Here is a 13,377-nt window from a genome sequence, read left to right as displayed (position 1 = left end):
GGGGTTAGAACCCGCGACCTCCGAATTGCAAGTCGCACGCTCTTTCCGCTAGGCCACCAGCGCTTCCCCCAGATATTCAGTATCATCATCATCACTATCACTATATAGTATAAAACAAAGTCGCTTTTCTGTCTGTCTGTCTGTATGCTTAGATCTTTAAAACTACGCAACGGATTTTGATGCGGTTTTTAGGGTTCCGTAGCCAAATGGCAAAAAACGGAACCCTTATAGATTCGTCATGTCTGTCTGTCTGTCTGTCTGTCTGTCTGTCTGTCTGTCTGTCTGTCTGTCTGTCTGTCTGTCTGTCTGTCCGTCTGTCTGTCCGTCCGTATGTCACAGCCACTTTTCTCCGAAACTATAAGAACTATACTGTTGAAACTTGGTAAGTAGATGTATTCTGTGAACCGCATTAAGATTTTCACACAAAAATAGAAAAAAAACAATAAATTTTTGGGGTTTCCCATACTTCGAACTGAAACTCAAAATTTTTTTTTTTCATCAAACCCATACGTGTGGGGTATCTATGGATAGGTCTTCAAAAATGATATTGAGGTTTCTAATATCATTTTTTTCTAAACTGAATAGTTTGCGCGAGAGACACTTCCAAAGTGGTAAAATGTGTCCCCCCCCCCGTAACTTCTAAAATAAGAGAATGATAAAACTAAAAAAAATATATGATATACATTACCATGTAAACTTCCACCGAAAATTGGTTTGAACGAGATCTAGTAAGTAGTTTTTTTTTATACGTCATAAATCGCCTAAATACGGAACCCTTCATGGGCGAGTCCGACTCGCACTTGGCCGCTTTTTTTAATAGATAGAGTGATTCAAGAGGAAGGTTTATGTATAATTTGTTAACCCGTGCGAAGCCGGGGCGGGTAGCTATTATCAATAAATTACATTATCAACGTTTTCGAAAAAAAATCAATACCTGATTTTCACAGATTATGATCTTTTTGGGTTCTTCCAACTCAGAATCACTAGCATATTCTTGTTGAATCCTAAAGCTAATATAAAAACTATGTCCCAAATATTTGTATAGAAGTTTTAGTTTCCGCTACGTCACGCAGGCTGGGAAACATTTTTGATACTAAAACCTGACGTGATGACCGACATTTTAGGATATCTTTTTATGCTAGGATGGAGAATACCTACTGACGATTCTTAGTAGAATAAGCCCAAGGAAGTCCAGTTTGTAAGTGTCAGGTATCAGTTTTTTTAAAGCGCTAATAGTTTGTTCTACAAGTAAAGCAATCCCTTACTGCCCAGCCTCTAATAAAGTAGTAGGTAATTGTAAAATAAAATAAAAGGAAAACATTTTTTTTTTAATTCAAGTACCTACAGTACATTTTTTTATATTTGTTATCCGTAGTAGTCCCTGTACCTGAAAGAAATATAATATCATGAATCATGATAGAAAAAAATATCTAATGTAATAGGAAGAAAGATGATGCAACAATATGGATTCTAATAAAGTTATAATCAAGTTATAATTTACATACCTGGTAGTAACTAGTAATAATTGTGTTTTTCATTCATAGACAAAATTCCATTATTTTCAACCACAGGAAATTTTATACATTTCTTTTTTATTGCTGTGAGGATGTCCTGATTGTAAAAATCAAAGAGATTAGGTAGAGTATAATTTCTAATTATCTTTGTAAAAATTAAACGAATACGCTTAGCCCATACTTAATCCATCGATTTTTGAAAATAAGAAAAATTAAATAAAAATAAAAAACACAACACGAAATTTAGGTGTAAAAAAAAATACAAAAAGTTATGTCCCAGCATACAATGACTGGGGTTTGAACCTTGAACCTTCCGTTTGTAAGCAAAAAAGCGACTGTTTACAAAACGCGCCATGATAGTTCTTAGCTAAGCTGACGGACTTCGGGTACTTATTCAACAAAATCGGGTAGGTCAACAAAATTGCGCTAAACATGACGGCACTTCAAATTCGCGCCGTAGTCAGCCCGGCAACGTCGGAAATGGTATGGCAACGTCGCAAATGTATCCGTACACGACATTTGTGACGCACACATACGTAAAATTGATGAAAAGTTAACTATGATTTTTGCATGATTTCTGTATGAAACATTGTTTTCCTATTCATTTAGCGAAAATGGATATTCGAAAGAAGATAAATGCGGAAATATTTATGTAGTAATAGTGTGTAGTTACTTAATGAAAGTCAATTGAATTTTGTATGAAAATCGAACCACCTTAAATTATAAATATCTGGGAGACCGAGCTTTGCTCGGAAAACATATACAATCTCAAAAATGCGCGTTTTCCCAGAGATAAGACCTAGCTAGATCGTTTTATCGCCCCCGAAAACCCCCATATAGCAAATTTCATCGAAATCGTTAGAGCCGTTTCCGAGATCCCCGAAATATATATGTAAATAAATATACATATAAATAAATAAATAAACAAGAATTGCTCGTTTAAAGGTATAAGATAGAGAAACGATGAAAACTCGAAAACATGGAAGGCGGGCGAAGTAAGGCGCCCAAATGGCACATGTCAGCCGTCAGGCAAGAGATGTCTGTGGAAAATTTCGTTCAACGTAAAAGATGGAATGCTAAATATAAATATGATAAATACAAAAGTCATATTTCATCATCAGTTATCAGAAGAACACGACTAAGTTTTACGAAATTGTTTTCTGCTAGAGTCTTTTCGAGTCGTGAGTAGAATTTTTTTTCCGTTTTTCTAGGGCGTGAATCGAAAGGACTCGAAACCAAGACTTATTAATAAATTCTGAAGGTATTGAAAATTGCAGCTATCGAAATACTTTCTTTACTGAAAGAATATGTCCTTAATTTTTTGTGAACGTTTAGATTATTCCCTGAAACGGATTTATGTTTCTACCAAAGATCCAAATTTCCAACAAATTAAGAACTCACGTTTCTGTCTATCCTATGAGAACCTATTGGATAAGTTCTTCCTCATTGTAGAATGCGTGTCTATAATTGATTATGCGTAAGTAATAATCGTAAAAGGCGTCAAAGATCTAATCACAGCCCGTCAAAATCACTTTGGTGATTTCATAACAAAGTCAAGTGCCAAACATCCTGCAGAACACGTTCTCTAGCTGTACCCAGCTTGATTCTTATCAGATGTAACTTTAGCGCCTAGCTTGATGAATATGATTATATTTTTATCATACCTATGTATATTCAAGAGCTATGAAAACTGATATGTTGTGAGGAAATCTTTAGATCGAGATCGTAATAGTAGTTTATGCAACAGTGATATAATAAGGGTTCTTAAAATTCAAGGGTCGAAGTTACAAAACGAGACGTAGTCGAGTTTTGTTAAAAAAGACCCGAGAATTTTAAGAACCAATTATGAGCTGTTGCATACATTACTTTTTCTATGACAGCTGCAGCAAAAAAAAAAAAAAAGTTATTATTAAAAAAAAAGAGATTATTAAAAAAAAAGAGATTATTAAAAAAAAAGAGTTATTATTTAAAAAAAATTGAGTTATTATTTAAAAAAAAAGTTATTATTGTAAATGAAAACATACCTCTTTCAATCAAGATGATCGGAACTTGTATCTTTAAAAAAAATAAAGCAGTTGTATTATACTCATAAGATGACTGCTAGCAGTCATCTTATGAGCCTATAGACAAATCATTCAAATGACATTGCTTTAGATATCACTGTCAGTCATTTAATTGACACATTTAAGTGCTGGAGTAGAAAAAAGGTTTTAATAATATTTTAATCTAATAACGGATTCGGATTTTATTTGACATACTCCTTTGTGGAGGTTGCTTAAAAATTAAGTAATGTCACCCGGGCCATAAAGATGCATTATTTGATACATGTGATTAAACATCATTCCGTTTTAATTTTACCGTAATCTAATCGTAATCGTAATCGTAAAAAAGATAGATCCCCAGGCCGCGTAGCCAACGTGCCAATCGCTAACGCTCCGTAGCGATCGAAAGGCAACTGTCACTGTCGCACTAATATAGAAGAGTGATAGAGAGACACAAAGCGATTCGATGGCGAAGCGATAGCGATTGTCACCTTGGCTAGGCCGGCAGGCCCCGTAGACAACATGCCAATCGCTATCGCTCCGTAGCGAACGAAACGCATCTGTCTCTTTCACACTAATATGGAAGAGTGATAGAGAGACACAAAGCGATTCGATGGCGAAGCGCAAGCGATTATCACCTTAGCCTTGGCTAGACCGCCAGCGGGCTCAGCACGGTTCCATTTTTTATCCACTATCACTAAGCCCGTCACTTTCGCACTTACATACTTGTTAGAACGTGACAGGCATGGTGATAAATGATAAAAATGCGACCGTGCTACTAGGGCTGCTCTTTTCTTAAGTATGCTAATATGGATGACTACCTACCAATAGCCGAGTCCGTAAGTTTGTTCGATCGAACCTCGGGTTGTCATAATCACACATTGATGGTTGACGAAGCAACGGCTCAAGCCAACCGTTCGGGAACACCTCTGATGTATCAGTAGGGTAAATCAAGCATAATGCCTTCACAGGCGCCGCGCCGCGCTTGATGCGGGCTCGGTTCAACTTTTGCTTTCACTAAGTACATTACTTTTTGGAAGGTTAAGAAGATAGTGGACGAATGCTTCTCCATACAAATGTAGGCCCCATTTTCTTCCCTAGATATTGACATTATGAAAAATATTTTTACACCATGCCCCTTAGTTTGACTTTATTCTATTTTTTGATTATTATAAGAGTTAGGAGCGAAAATATATAGGTACCTATTGTGTCTATCAGTGGCGGCGCATCAAACATATTCATAGGCAAGCCGGGGCTAATTTGGGTCACATATTGTCTTTACAACTCTGCTCAAACGTCCAAAAACAGGCAAGCCGGTGGGAATCGACTTTCATGGACGCGCCGTCACTGGTGTCTATAGAATATTGTGTCTCAAAGTACCTGCGCCAAGGTACATAGTTAGGTTTAATTCAATAGGGCCTGTACTTGCACTTTTAAACAACAAGTATTATAATAACTTTTTCCTATACATAAACCAATCAGAGATCAAAAACGCCCGCTCCGTCAGAGACATCATTCTTTAGCCGCCGTTTACAACTGTGTTACAATTTACAATTTCCAGTCGTAAACCTTTATTGGTCTTTATTACGAATTGATTGAAATGAAAACTAATTTCGATATAAATTGGAATTGTGTTTTAATGTCATATACCTAAACCACGTGGAAACGGAATTTTAACTTTTTTGTGCCTAATTTGAAGAGGTTAATATATTTGCATTAAAATATAATTTATTTTGCCACTCCGATATTTTTGGTTTAAATACAAGTACTTTTGCCGTAGGGAATCTAAAATACCCATCAATTTGTAATTTTCTGGCAATAACATAAAGAAAAAACTATAGCATGTAGTGACACAATATCACAACACCATCATACACGTCATTTGTTCAAAGGAAGTTTAACATTTATGGTGGTGTTGTCCTATACCTCATACCTCATTAAAAAAAATATGTTTTAGTACTGGAAACAGTCCAGAAAAACGCGTATTTCTGACCTGGTCACCTCCTAACGGGCGTCATGTAGCAGCACCACATGTGCTCGATCCTGCGGTCCTCGTGTGACAGCGAGTCCCTCTGGCCTGTGTGCACGGAGCGCACCTTCGGCCTCGAAAACTTCATGTCCTCGTAGCTCGGCACCTGGCGCTTCCAGTGAACTACGAAATCGCTGGCTGGAAAGGAAGTCATAGCTTACACGGCCAGCAAAGTAAAATGTGGAGGTATATTACTTTAGTGTTATTCTTCTTGTAGTTTTTGTTCACATTCGAGATTTGTCTAAAGGCTTGTGAAGTTGTGAACACTGGATGCGTGTGTGTCCATGCAGGTTGCATAATATTATGCTTGAAAATGTAATACAATGTCATCACATCATAACCTGCCAAGACAAATATGCAATTGTGATTAGTCAAAATAAAGATTCAAAATATTGTAGTGTATACTAGATATAGTTATGTACGTAGTTCATAGGATATATATAAGGACCATTTACTCATGTATTTAGTGCAGTAATAAATCATCATTCTAGCTGAACACTTGTTTGTACTCAGCTCCGAATCCTCACCTTACAATATAACGAAATGGACCTTTTAATAAGCCTTTATAATTTTACTTACACCTATTATAATTTTTTTCTACTCCAGCACTTAAATGTGTCAATTAAATGACTGACAGTGATATCTAAAGCAATGTCATTTGAATGATTTGTCTATAGGCTCATAAGATGACTGCTAGCAGTCATCTTATGAGTATAATACAACTGCTTTATTTTTTTTAAAGATACAAGTTCCGATCATCTTGATTGAAAGAGGTATGTTTTCATTTACAATAATAACTCTTTTTTTTTAAATAATAACTCATTTTTTTTTAAATAATAACTCTTTTTTTTAAATAATAACTCTTTTTTTTTTGCTGCAGCTGTCATAGAAAAAGTAATGTATGCAACAGCTCATAATTGGTTCTTAAAATTCTCGGGTCTTTTTTTACAAAACTCGACTACGTCTCGTTTTGTAACTTCGACCCTTGAATTTTAAGAACCCTTATTATATCACTGTTGCATAAACTACTATACTCACAGTCGAAATTCTCCAGTATATCAGGTCTAAGCGTGCCCACAGTGTAAAACTTTAGTTTTTTCACGGCCTCCGCGTATTCATCGCACCGGCACCGGTCCATTATTTACGATCAATAAAATCATGAATATTAATCACAAAACTTATGATTTGTAATTAATTTCAACTTTAGTAATTGCAAAAATATTGTGTGATTAATTGATTATTTCTTTGACATTAAAATTTGACTGTTCGACATATTTTTTTACATTTTTTTAAATTTCAAAAACCTAGAGGGCTGTTTTGAGGCCAACACCCAAGAGGTTGCATTTATTTCACTAGGAAAATCACGAGGAGAATATTTATTATTTTTATTGTGATTTTATTACTCAATCATACATTAGTTGGCTGTTGAAGTTGCTATCAAAATCAAATCAATTATTTTTCATCAATACAAAAAACACCGATTATAATAGAGTTTTTAAACAAGTGCAAAATCGCACTCACGCGCATCCCATTTCGCGCCTATTATTTTTAAATAAGACTTCTGTAACATAAAATACTTATTTTAAAAAACAGTACTTATAAACTTTCTATACCTATGGTATACAGAAGCCTGCCCACGCTACGCTCCCGTGGTCCATAAAAAACGCTCAATTCATTTTACCGGGCGTTAGCGAAGGTCTCCGTTTCACCCTGGGCAAAAATGCTTTCGTATGTCCGGATGTTCTCCCTTGCAGTGCCCTGTTTATCAAAAGCTTGTAACTTGTAATACAAGTGGAAGTCCCTTTCTAACAAAATCTCTCAAAAAGTGACGTGTATTACTTACTACAAATTACAAGCTTTTGAGAAACGGGCCCCAGGGGCCTCCAGGGGGCTCCAGGTCGCATTTCTCAACCGATTCTTGTGAAATTTTGTGAGCAGGTTCGATAGTCGGATATATTTTTTCTGTACTCTGTGTGGTCTAGATCTGGAATGACATCCGTTGTGCTGTGCCCTAGTATACACAAAGTATACACGAGATCAGTTTTAAAAGGGCCGCCATACCTCTCTTCGGCTATTGGCTATTACCGAAGTGGCACAAATTGAGAAACGTTAACAATTTTGAACACTAACTTTATTTTACACTTTACTTTTTTTTTACTTTTTCATACACTTTTCAACGGGTAGTTTTGCTGGGACATCAGTTAGCCGCGACCACGACCAGTGAAGTGAAACCTTTGTCGAAACGTCGGTAAATAAAGGTAATAAAATAAATGTCGCGATAGACCTGTCTATAAATGTGAGTTAATGTTAACACACATAATATGATATGGTACTTTCAGGCATCTCGCTTTCTAATATTTAATTGGCGGAATGACTGAGTCACGTGATTGGGTTTGTTTGTAAACATTCCTGAAAGGCATCATTTCAGCCTCGGACTACAAACTACCTTGGCAGAAATGAAGTGCCTTTCATCCCTTGGTTAACAATCTACTATTTAATCAAACTTAATGGACTAAAGACGGCCACCAATATCAAAGTGTCAAATCGAATATCGAAACAAGATAACATTTTAATAGTTCGAACGCTCCATCATCTCCCATCGCAGTAAAATCAGTCACAAGCTGTAAAATACGCAATATACGACCGATATGCGGCCGGCAAAAAAACATTTACGGCCCGACGATTGTAAACCAGGGGGCATATTAGCTGTAAGCGAGCTTAAGATGCGTGCAATTCCGCGTTTAAAGACTTCTCGAAACTTATATCATAAAATTACCTATATATTTTGTATGATGTCAAAGACGAGTATGGTATATAGACTGTTAGGCTCCATACGTCGCGGCTGCTGTATTGTCATGTTAGAGATATGTTCAATTTTGGATAGCGCTTGAATATTTAGTTATCTAGAGGTGTCTATTATCAATATTATCATTATCGGTATTATAAGTAACAGCTTTCAGCAAATAAAAAAAATCAAAATCAAATACCTCTACCCTAATATGTCAAACACCCCTACAATACATGTAGGTACAGTCACCTGCAATGCAATAATATGTTACACAACGAAGGCCGCAAAAATATCTGATACGATCTTATTTGTAGACCCATACCTAAGAGCGTGTCACATATTTTTACGGCCTTCGAAGAGTAACATATTATTGCAGGTGACTGTACATATGCACCTACCATATATAGGTACCATACTATAGTGGTTCGAAAAACCACCTTACTATTAGAATTTTTGAGGCACCCCATTTTTAGGGTTCCGTAGCCAAATGGCAAAAAACGGAACCCTTATAGATTCGTCATGTCTGTCTGTCTGTCTGTCCGTCTGTCTGTCTGTCTGTGTATGTCACAGTCACTTTTCTCCGAAACTATAAGAACTATACTGTTGAAACTTGGTAAGTAGATGTATTCTGTGAACCGCATTAAGATTTTCACACAAAAATAGAAAAAAAACAATAAATTTTTGGGGTTCCCTATACTTAGAACTGAAACTCAAATTTTTTTTTCATCAAACCTATACGTGTGGGGTATCTATGGATAGATCTTCAAAAATGATATTGAGGTTTCTAATATCATTTTTTTCTAAACTGAATAGTTTGCGCGAGAGACACTTCCAAAGTGGTAAAATGTGTCCCCCCCCCCCTGTAACTTCTAAAATAACAGAATGATAAAACTAAAAAAATATATGATGTACATTACCGTGTAAACTTCCACCGAAAATTGGTTTGAACGAGATCTAGTAAATAGTTTTTTTTAATACGTCATAAATCGCCTAAATACGGAACCCTTCATGGGCGAGTCCGACTCGCACTTGGCCGCTTTTTTTTTACATATGGCTTCTGTAATAATGTCCTAAAATTATGACCGTCTAGCTTGTCTCTACCCCTTAGGGGGTGCCTTACAATGGGGGTGAATGTAAACAAAATGAGAAAAATTCCATTTTCAAATTAATACTCATACGGCTCAAGCCTCCTACTCTTTATGAAAATTCACGGAGCTCTTACTGTGACTGCTGAACTGAAACCTGAGGGGCTACCGCGAAAATCAAATTTCGCAAATTGCGGGCATTTTTCTCTGTCACTCTAATGACGCCTTCATTGGAGTAAAAGAGAAAGATCCCCGCAATTTGCGAAATTCGGTCTTCGCGGTAGCCCCTCTGGCATAGTGGACAGTGTTGCCATTTAGGAATTTAGTTATGGAGCTGTGAAGATGCAACATTGTATGGAGACATTATAACCAGTCTTTAAAATCTACTTGTCAATTTTTTTACACTTATATATTATATGTAATGCTTATGGGAATAGGATCTTGCAACAATGTGCGTTTGGTACTTTACGTTTCATAAATTTGGTTGTTCATTTGACTGATTTTACGGGCTAGTTGTATTAACCAAATTACCCAACTAAATTGTACTGCCCATTTTCCCTTTCATAATTATTAGTACAATGTAACCCCCTTACTCATAAAACTTAGTAACTTCTTACAAACCTTTGTTAAATTTGTCTCTTTCGCACAAACAGACATGTCAGAATGACGGATAGGGACAAACGATTATCAACGGATTATTAGATTTTACAGATGATTATGAATAACGCCATATTAAGATTAATATATTAATTATATAATGCAATTTTTAAACTTAATATGCAATTTTTGAAAGACTTAGGCGCTTTTGACAGCTCACAAGGAGACTTGTGTGCTCGCACCTTCTAAATATGTGACCACTTTTGTAACTTCAGAGCGGCCGCTAGCGAAGTAGCGACCGCATGTATATGTCAGCGTAAAATTGTAAACACTCGTCATATTATAATCTCGCTAGTTACATTATAAACTGACGGTAGGGAGATTATAATCTAACCTAACCTAACCTACGTTAGATTATAAACTAACGGGTTCACAATCTTACGGTGTCATATACCTACACCAAAACGTACGGTTAGCGGACTGAAAAATACGAAAAGCTGTATCCAGAGGATACGATGAGTGATTACCTATATGTATCTTGGAATATACTGTTACAAATTATTTACGCAATTGATGCAATGCTTCCTATGACACTTGACATTATTCCGATTTTGGTCGCACTTTTGATATTCGACAGGCAATCTTGTATATTGTTGATCTGTGGTCTATGCAATCAGTGCAGAGTTAACCTGTCCCAACTCTACTAGTATTACTAGTTCTAAGTTTTCGTGAAACGGGTCTCTTGGTATAGGGCCTCATATATGAGGGGTAGAGGTAAGGGGTAAGGGGGTGGGGTACTGTGTGGGATGCGTCGTATACGAGCGTCGCGAATCGTTCGATACGCGCGCGCGGAATTAGCTACCGGTGTATAAAGATAGGGCCAGCGCACATTTAAAGTGTTTTCGTTACTCAATAGGGTATTTGACTGTATTTAAAATAAATTATTTTACACCATGCATGAAATAAAGCGCCAAAAGATTAATAGAGAAACGTAAACAGCAGTTACTTTTAGACACAATTTTTATTTTAAAACCCGTATACATTTTATAGAACTATAAAGAGTAGGTAATTTGATTGTGACGTCACATGCTAGTGTTTCATATAAATTCCATAGTAGCAAAATAGTTTTGACAGTTCCAAAAAAGAAACTGATCTGACTAGTAGTCAAATACCCTATAATGTAAATAGCAGATATAATATTTTGTAAAACTACACATATAAATGTAGCGACTATACGGGTTTTAAAATGAGTTTACTAAATCTGCGAATAATGATACTACCAAAAGGTGTAAACCATCACCATCGATCAAAAGACTAGACTCTTAGTTAGATTCAAAAAGGGCTTTCGAAAGTAGGTATCTCCGCTGTATGTCAAACCAATACGTTATGCGAGAAAGCTACTCTCTGCGATAAATATGCCTACTTTCGCCAGGGTGACGGCCACTACTAGTAACAAGTAGTATAGGTAATTCTTCATACGTACATATAGACACGGTTCAGATATGGCAGCCCAGTGTCAGATCCCCTTAGCGTTTACGACCACTTACTAAATGAGATTTTATCGCTCAGCTTTTTGCCTTTTTTAACTCCTCGCCGCGCCATTACAATTTCAACTTAGATATCTGCGAAAGCACGTGTAGTGATAATTTTAATTAAATATTTAAAAAAACAATTGTGGCATATGGCCATGTAATGCAACACGTATAATTAACGCTTGAACGATCCGGACTTTTGCAAACAACGAATTCACAAGTCGATATTTAGAAGACATCAAACTTTTGTATAAATTATGACTCGCGCTAAAATGGTCCGGGTATGGGCCGAGGCATACGACACTTTGTTTTCTATGATGGGCGATCGGTGATCATGTGATGATTTCTCAAATAAAATGAACAAAACGTGGCAGAAACCATTGTTTTAATTTAGCGCAAATACCTACCTATAGGTAATAATTAAATTGAGTAGGAGAGCGATTTCTTTGAACTTGACGCCGAAGTCGGGCGCTTTGATGCGTCAGCTCATCACCCTTAATTCACAATATACTATTAAATTGATCCTAGGTAAAGATCTAAACGATTTCACATGATTGCCTTCAAATTCAGCAAAAATCGAAACTGGGAAACGTAAAGCTAAATGCGCTAAAAAGTTAATCTAGATAAGTAGAGAATGGATAAAGGATTGATACCTAGAAACGATGTCATTGCTGAACTCCGGCGCAGGCTATCCGTCGGCCATCTGCACGGCATCAGCAAGACAGTCTTTTAATAAAATTTCCACCGGCCCCCGACCAAAACTGACCCTTACACCTATAACCTTAAGGTCACTTTCACACACGCAGCCGCCCGATCATTACTGCAGACTCTTTGAAAGAGGAATCGTAAAGCAAGGAAAGTAATTTGCATCTCAAGAAGTCGTCGCCACGACAATAGCCGTGAAATGCCGAAGTGGGAGCCACCACACCTTCGACAAAACGACATAAAACTCAAGACTCGACGGACAAATTGGCACACTAATTTTATTGCAGTAAGGTGATAAATCGCGTGGCATCAAGGGATTGCTTTATTGCTTAATAATGGGCAGCGTTAACAGTAGCAGTTAAAGCATGCGTACCGATAAATGAGGTTCCTAGAACGAGATTGGTAGGAGTCGCCGGCGATTTATTGGTTCCTTTAGGACGCCGATTAAATAGTGTCGTGAACCGGTGGCCGTTAATTAAAAGTATTAAAATCTGATTAAGGATCGCCCATGCTGGTATACTTAAATGCGGTTGACGTGCAGTTTAAGAAACATAATGTATCATAAGCGTAACATACGCTGCGGCGTTCCTGAACTTGAGCGACTATTAAATAGAAATAATAGATCAGAAAATTGTTTACATAGGCTTTAGCGTATTACAGGGGACGTTTATAAGAATACCAACAGTCTGGTCAAAGTTTTAATTTTCGAACATTGATGATAATGATAATTTTTATATTCAAAAAATAGTGCGTAAGTTTAAATTATAAGTAAGACTTTCTGTTGCTTCCCTGGTTCACCAACATTAAACACCGCCTCAAACCAAATTGTCATCAACTGACAAAAGCTCAGTCATTACTCATACTAATCAGGACTTGGCTAAAGGGCCGTATCTCCAAGATCTGACAAAAAATACGTTATGCCCATAATTGAGGGTTCCGTCGGGGATGTGGATTTGGCAATCAAATAAATATTAGCCTCAAGACAGGTGTATGTGTGTGACCGTTAGTGCGAAAGTCGACTGTATTTGAATTTCGAATGGTCAAATAGTCGAGTTAATGAATGTTATTTATTGTATAGTTATTTA

The sequence above is a fragment of the Cydia amplana genome, chromosome 2, assembly GCF_948474715.1.
Source record: "Cydia amplana chromosome 2, ilCydAmpl1.1, whole genome shotgun sequence".
Lineage (NCBI taxonomy): Eukaryota > Metazoa > Arthropoda > Insecta > Lepidoptera > Tortricidae > Cydia > Cydia amplana.
This window is presented reverse-complemented; position numbering follows the sequence as displayed.